The sequence below is a fragment of the Leuresthes tenuis genome, unplaced genomic scaffold, assembly GCF_036924035.1.
Source record: "Leuresthes tenuis unplaced genomic scaffold, fLeuTen1.0.hap1 SCAF_24, whole genome shotgun sequence".
In the NCBI taxonomy this organism is placed as follows: domain Eukaryota; kingdom Metazoa; phylum Chordata; class Actinopteri; order Atheriniformes; family Atherinopsidae; genus Leuresthes; species Leuresthes tenuis.
The window spans coordinates 28,359,791-28,368,473 of record NW_027325378.1 but is presented as its reverse complement, the minus strand read 5'-3'; positions in this window follow the sequence as shown (position 1 = coordinate 28,368,473).

The following is an 8,683-nucleotide window of genomic DNA, read 5'->3' as shown; positions in this document are numbered from 1 at the left end:
CATGTGAGTCCACTCCCAACCGCAGCCGCAACATGTGTGTCCACTCCCGCCTGCACCCACAACATGTGTGTCCACTCCCACCCGCAGCCACAACATGTGTGTCCACTCCCACCCGCAGCCGCTACATGTGAGTCCACTCCCACCCGCAGCCGCAACATGTGTGTCCACTCCCACCCGCAGCCGCAACATGTGAGTCAACTCCCACCCGCAGCCGCAACATGTGTGTCCACTCCCGCCCGCAGCCACAACATGTGAGTCCACTCCCGCCAGCACCTTCAACATGTGTGTCCACTCCCACCCGCAGCCGCAACATGTGTGTCCACTCCCACCCGCAGCCACAACATGTGAGTCCACTCCCACCCGCAGCTGCAACATGTGTGTCCACTCCCACCCGCACCCACAACATGTGTGTCCACTCCCACCCGCAGCCACAACATGTGAGTCCACTCCCACCCGCAGCCACAACATGTGAGTCCACTCCCACCCGCAGCTGCAACATGTGTGTCCACTCCCACCCGCACCCGCAACATGTGTGTCCACTCCCACCCGCAGCCGCAACATGTGAGTCCACTCCCACCCACAGCCCCAACATGTGAGTCCACTCCCGCCCGCACCCACAACATGTGAGTCCACTCCCACCCGCAGCCGCAACATGTGAGTCCACTCCCACCCGCAGCCCCAACATGTGTGTCCAGTCCCACCCGCAGCCGCAACATGTGTGTCCACTCCCACCCGCAGCCACAACATGTGAGTCCACTCCCACCCGCAGCCGCAACATGTGTGTCCACTCCCACCCGCAGCCACAACATGTGAGTCCACTCCCACCCGCAGCCGCAACATGTGAGTCCACTCCCACCCACAGCCCCAACATGTGAGTCCACTCCCACCCGCACCCGCAACATGTGTGTCCACTCCCACCCGCAGCCGCAACATGTGTGTCTACTCCCACCCGCACCCACAACATGTGAGTCCACTCCCACCCGCAGCCACAACATGTGTGTCCACTCCCACCCGCACCCACAACATGTGAGTCCACTCCCACCCGCAGCCACAACATGTGTGTCCACTCCCACCCGCAGCCGCAACATGTGTGTCCACTCCCGCCTGCACCCACAACATGTGTGTCCACTCCCGCCCGCACCCGCCTGCACCCACAACATGTGTGTCCACTCCCACCCGCAGCCCCAACATGTGTGTCCACTCCTGCCCGCAGCCCCAACATGTGTGTCCACTCCCGCCTGCACCCACAACATGTGAGTCCACTCCCACCCGCAGCCGCAACATGTGTGTCCACTCAAGCCTGCAGCCCCAACATGTGTGTCCACTCCCACCCGCACCCGCAACATGTGTGTCCACTCCCACCCGCAGCCGCAACATGTGTGTCCACTCCCACCCGCAGCCGCAACATGTGAGTCCACTCCCACCCGCAGCCGCAACATGTGAGTCCACTCCCGCCAGCACCTGCAACATGTGTGTCCACTCCCGCCCGCAGCCCCAACATGTGTGTCCACTCCCGCCCGCACCCACAACATGTGTGTCCACTCCCGCCTGCACCCACAACATGTGTGTCCACTCCCGCCCGCACCCGCCTGCACCCACAACATGTGTGTCCACTCCCGCCTGCACCCACAACATGTGAGTCCACTCCCACCCGCAGCCGCAACATGTGTGTCCACTCCAACCCGCAGCCGCAACATGTGTGTCCACTCCCACCCGCAGCCACAACATGTGTGTCCACTCCAACCCGCAGCCGCTACATGTGAGTCCACTCCCACCCGCAGCCGCAACATGTGTGTCCACTCCCACCCGCAGCCGCAACATGTGAGTCCACTCCCACCCGCACCAGCAACATGTGTGTCCACTCCCGCCCGCAGCCGCAACATGTGTGTCCACTCCCACCCGCAGCCGCAACATGTGAGTCCACTCCCACCCGCAGCCGCAACATGTGTGTCCACTCCCACCCGCAGCCGCAACATGTGAGTCCACTCCCACCCGCAGCCGCAACATGTGAGTCCACTCCCACCCACAGCCGCAACATGTGTGTCCACTCCCACCCGCACCCGCAACATGTGTGTCCACTCCCGCCCGCAGCCACAACATGTGAGTCCACTCCCGCCAGCACCTTCAACATGTGTGTCCACTCCCACCCGCAGCCGCAACATGTGTGTCCACTCCCGCCCGCACCTGCAACATGTGTGTCCACTCAAGCCCGCAGGCGCAACATGTGAGTCTACTCAAGCCCGCAGGCGCAACATGTGAGTCCACTCCCACCCGCAGCCACAACATGTGAGTCCACTCCCACCCGCAGCCGCAACATGTGTGTCCACTCCCACCCGCAGCCGCAACATGTGTGTCTACTCCCACCCGCACCCACAACATGTGAGTCCACTCCCACCCGCAGCCACAACATGTGAGTCCACTCCCACCCGCAGCCGCAACATGTGTGTCCACTCCCACCCGCACCCGCAACATGTGTGTCCACTCCCACCCGCAGCCGCAACATGTGTGTCTACTCCCACCCGCACCCACAACATGTGAGTCCACTCCCACCCGCAGCCACAACATGTGTGTCCACTCCCACCCGCACCCACAACATGTGAGTCCACTCCCACCCGCAGCCACAACATGTGTGTCCACTCCCACCCGCAGCCGCAACATGTGTGTCCACTCCCGCCTGCATCCACAACATGTGTGTCCACTCCCGCCCGCACCCGCCTGCACCCACAACATGTGTGTCCACTCCCACCCGCAGCCCCAACATGTGTGTCCACTCCTGCCCGCAGCCCCAACATGTGTGTCCACTCCCGCCTGCACCCACAACATGTGAGTCCACTCCCACCCGCAGCCGCAACATGTGTGTCCACTCAAGCCTGCAGCCCCAACATGTGTGTCCACTCCCGCCTGCACCCACAACATGTGTGTCCACTCCCACCCGCACCCGCAACATGTGTGTCCACTCCCACCCGCAGCCGCAACATGTGTGTCCACTCCCACCCGCAGCCGCAACATGTGAGTCCACTCCCACCCGCAGCCGCAACATGTGAGTCCACTCCCGCCAGCACCTGCAACATGTGTGTCCACTCCCGCCCGCAGCCCCAACATGTGTGTCCACTCCCGCCCGCACCCACAACATGTGTGTCCACTCCCGCCTGCACCCACAACATGTGTGTCCACTCCCGCCCGCACCCGCCTGCACCCACAACATGTGTGTCCACTCCCGCCTGCACCCACAACATGTGAGTCCACTCCCACCCGCAGCCGCAACATGTGTGTCCACTCCAACCCGCAGCCGCAACATGTGTGTCCACTCCCACCCACAGCCACAACATGTGTGTCCACTCCCGCCCGCACCCGCCTGCACCCACAACATGTGTGTCCACTCCCGCCTGCACCCACAACATGTGAGTCCACTCCCACCCGCAGCCACAACATGTGTGTCCACTCCAACCCGCAGCCGCTACATGTGAGTCCACTCCCACCCGCAGCCGCAACATGTGTGTCCACTCCCACCCGCAGCCGCAACATGTGAGTCCACTCCCACCCGCACCAGCAACATGTGTGTCCACTCCCGCCCGCAGCCGCAACATGTGTGTCCACTCCCACCCGCAGCCGCAACATGTGAGTCCACTCCCACCCGCAGCCGCAACATGTGTGTCCACTCCCACCCACAGCCGCAACATGTGTGTCCACTCCCACCCACAGCCGCAACATGTGTGTCCACTCCCACCCGCACCCGCAACATGTGTGTCCACTCCCGCCCGCAGCCACAACATGTGAGTCCACTCCCGCCAGCACCTTCAACATGTGTGTCCACTCCCACCCGCAGCCGCAACATGTGTGTCCACTCCCGCCCGCACCTGCAACATGTGTGTCCACTCAAGCCCGCAGGCGCAACATGTGAGTCTACTCAAGCCCGCAGGCGCAACATGTGAGTCCACTCCCACCCGCAGCCACAACATGTGAGTCCACTCCCGCCAGCACCTTCAACATGTGTGTCCACTCCCACCCGCAGCCGCAACATGTGAGTCTACTCAAGCCCGCAGGCGTAACATGTGAGTCCACTCCCGCCCGCACCCACAACATGTGTGTCCACTCCCGCCCGCAGCCCCAACATGTGTGTCCACTCCCGCCCGCACCCACAACATGTGTGTCCACTCCCGCCTGCACCCACAACATGTGTGTCCACTCCCGCCCGAACCCGCCTGCACACACAACATGTGTGTCCACTCCCACCCGCACCCACAACATGTGAGTCCACTCCCACCCGCAGCCACAACATGTGAGTCCACTCCCGCCCTCACCTGCAACATGTGTGTCTACTCCCACCCGCAGCCGCAACATGTGTGTCCACTCCCACCCGCACCCGCAACATGTGTGTCCACTCCCACCCGCAGCCGCAACATGTGTGTCTACTCCCACCCGCAGCCGCAACATGTGTGTCCACTCCCGCCCGCACCTGCAACATGTGTGTCCACTCCCGCCCGCACCCGCCTGCACCCACAACATGTGTGTCCACTCCCACCCGCAGCCCCAACATGTGTGTCCACTCCCGCCCGCAGCCCCAACATGTGTGTCCACTCCCACCCGCAGCCACAACATGTGAGTCCACTCCCACCCGCAGCCACAACATGTGAGTCCACTCCCGCCCTCACCTGCAACATGTGTGTCTACTCCCACCCGCAGCCGCAACATGTGTGTCCACTCCCACCCGCACCCGCAACATGTGTGTCCACTCCCACCCGCAGCCGCAACATGTGTGTCTACTCCCACCCGCAGCCGCAACATGTGTGTCCACTCCCGCCTGCACCCACAACATGTGTGTCCACTCCCGCCCGCACCCGCCTGCACCCACAACATGTGTGTCCACTCCCACCCGCAGCCCCAACATGTGTGTCCACTCCCGCCCGCAGCCCCAACATGTGTGTCCACTCCCGCCTGCACCCACAACATGTGAGTCCACTCCCAACCGCAGCCGCAACATGTGTGTCCACTCCCGCCTGCACCCACAACATGTGTGTCCACTCCCACCCGCAGCCACAACATGTGTGTCCACTCCCACCCGCAGCCGCTACATGTGAGTCCACTCCCACCCGCAGCCGCAACATGTGTGTCCACTCCCACCCGCAGCCGCAACATGTGAGTCCACTCCCGCCCGCAGCCACAACATGTGAGTCCACTCCCGCCAGCACCTTCAACATGTGTGTCCACTCCCACCCGCAGCCGCAACATGTGTGTCCACTCCCACCCGCAGCCACAACATGTGAGTCCACTCCCACCCGCAGCTGCAACATGTGTGTCCACTCCCACCCGCACCCACAACATGTGTGTCCACTCCCACCCGCAGCCACAACATGTGAGTCCACTCCCACCCGCAGCCACAACATGTGAGTCCACTCCCACCCGCAGCTGCAACATGTGTGTCCACTCCCACCCGCACCCGCAACATGTGTGTCCACTCCCACCCGCAGCCGCAACATGTGAGTCCACTCCCACCCACAGCCCCAACATGTGAGTCCACTCCCGCCCGCACCCACAACATGTGAGTCCACTCCCACCCGCAGCCGCAACATGTGAGTCCACTCCCACCCGCAGCCCCAACATGTGTGTCCAGTCCCACCCGCAGCCGCAACATGTGTGTCCACTCCCACCCGCAGCCACAACATGTGAGTCCACTCCCACCCGCAGCCGCAACATGTGTGTCCACTCCCACCCGCAGCCACAACATGTGAGTCCACTCCCACCCGCAGCCGCAACATGTGAGTCCACTCCCACCCACAGCCCCAACATGTGAGTCCACTCCCGCCCGCACCCACAACATGTGAGTCCACTCCCACCCGCAGCCGCAACATGTGAGTCCACTCCCACCCGCAGCCGCAACATGTGTGTCCACTCCCACCCGCAGCCGCAACATGTGTGTCCACTCCCACCCGCAGCCACAACATGTGAGTCCACTCCCACCCGCAGCCGCAACATGTGTGTCCACTCCCACCCGCAGCCACAACATGTGAGTCCACTCCCACCCGCAGCCGCAACATGTGTGTCCACTCCCACCCGCAGCCACAACATGTGAGTCCACTCCCGCGCACACCCGCAACATGTGAGTCCACTCCCGCCAGCACCTGCAACATGTGAGTCCACTCCCGCGCGCACCCGCAACATGTGAGTCCACTCCCGCCCGCAACCACAACATGTGTGTCCACTCCCACCCGCAGCCGCAACATGTGAGTCTACTCAAGCCCGCAGGCGCAACATGTGAGTCCACTCCCGCACGCACCTACAACATGTGTGTCAACTCCCGCCCGCACGCACAACATGTGTGTCCACTCCCGCGCACACCCGCAACATGTGAGTCCACTCCCGCGCGCACCCGCAACATGTGAGTCCACTCCCGCCCGCAACCACAACATGTGTGTCCACTCCCACCCGCAGCCGCAACATGTGAGTCTACTCAAGCCCGCAGGCGCAACATGTGAGTCCACTCCCGCACGCACCTACAACATGTGTGTCAACTCCCGCCCGCACGCACAACATGTGTGTCCACTCCCGCGCGCACCCACAACATGTGTGTCCACTCCCGCCTGCACCCACAACATGTGTGTCCACTCCCACCCGCAGCCCCAACATGTGTGTCCACTCCCGCCCGCAGCCCCAACATGTGTGTCCACTCCCGCCTGCACCCACAACATGTGTGTCCACTCCCACCCGCATTCCCAACATGTGTGTCCACTCTCGCCCACAGCCCCAACATGTGTGTCCACTCCCGCCTGCACCCACAACATGTGTGTCCACTCCCACCCGCATTCCCAACATGTGTGTCCACTCCCGCCCGCAGCCCCAACATGTGTGTCCACTCCCGCCTGCACCCACAACATGTGTGTCCACTCCCACCCGCAGCCCCAACATGTGTGTCCACTCCCACCCGCAGCCCCAACATGTGTGTCCACTCCCGCCCACAGCCACAACATCTGTGTCCACTCCCACCCGCAGCCACAACATGTGTGTCCACTCCCGCCCGCAGCCCCAACATGTGTGTCCACTCCCGCCCGCAGCCACAACATGTGAGTCCACTCCCGCCAGCACCTTCAACATGTGTGTCCACTCCCACCCGCAGCCGCAACATGTGTGTCCACTCCCACCCGCAGCCGCAACATGTGAGTCCACTCCCACCCGCAGCCGCAACATGTGAGTCCACTCCCACCCGCAGCCACAACATCTGTGTCCACTCCCACCCGCAGCCACAACATGTGTGTCCACTCCCGCCCGCAGCCCCAACATGTGTGTCCACTCCCGCCCGCAGCCACAACATGTGAGTCCACTCCCGCCAGCACCTTCAACATGTGTGTCCACTCCCGCCAGCACCTGCAACATGTGTGTCCACTCCCGCCCGCAGCCCCAACATGTGTGTCCACTCCCGCCCGCACCCACAACATGTGTGTCCACTCCCGCCTGCACCCACAACATGTGTGTCCACTCCCGCCCGCACCCGCTTGCACCCACAACATGTGTGTCCACTCCCGCCTGCACCCACAACATGTGAGTCCACTCCCACCCGCAGCCGCAACATGTGTGTCCACTCCAACCCGCAGCCGCAACATGTGTGTCCACTCCCACCCGCAGCCACAACATGTGTGTCCACTCCAACCCGCAGCCGCTACATGTGAGTCCACTCCCACCCGCAGCCGCAACATGTGTGTCCACTCCCACCCGCAGCCGCAACATGTGAGTCCACTCCCACCCGCACCAGCAACATGTGTGTCCACTCCCGCCCGCAGCCGCAACATGTGTGTCCACTCCCACCCGCAGCCGCAACATGTGAGTCCACTCCCACCCGCAGCCGCAACATGTGTGTCCACTCCCACCCACAGCCGCAACATGTGTGTCCACTCCCACCCACAGCCGCAACATGTGTGTCCACTCCCACCCGCACCCGCAACATGTGTGTCCACTCCCGCCCGCAGCCACAACATGTGAGTCCACTCCCGCCAGCACCTTCAACATGTGTGTCCACTCCCACCCGCAGCCGCAACATGTGTGTCCACTCCCGCCCGCACCTGCAACATGTGTGTCCACTCAAGCCCGCAGGCGCAACATGTGAGTCTACTCAAGCCCGCAGGCGCAACATGTGAGTCCACTCCCACCCGCAGCCACAACATGTGAGTCCACTCCCGCCAGCACCTGCAACATGTGTGTCCACTCCCACCCGCAGCCGCAACATGTGAGTCTACTCAAGCCCGCTGGCGCAATATGTGAGTCCACTCCCACCCGCAGCCGCAACATGTGAGTCCACTCCCACCCGCAGCCGCAACATGTGTGTCCACTCCCACCCGCAGCCGCAACATGTGTGTCTACTCCCACCCGCACCCACAACATGTGAGTCCACTCCCACCCGCAGCCACAACATGTGAGTCCACTCCCACCCGCAGCCGCAACATGTGTGTCCACTCCCACCCGCAGCCGCAACATGTGTGTCTACTCCCACCCGCACCCACAACATGTGAGTCCACTCCCACCCGCAGCCACAACATGTGTGTCCACTCCCACCCGCACCCACAACATGTGAGTCCACTCCCACCCGCAGCCACAACATGTGTGTCCACTCCCACCCGCAGCCGCAACATGTGTGTCCACTCCCGCCTGCACCCACAACATGTGTGTCCACTCCCGCCCGCACCCGCCTGCACCC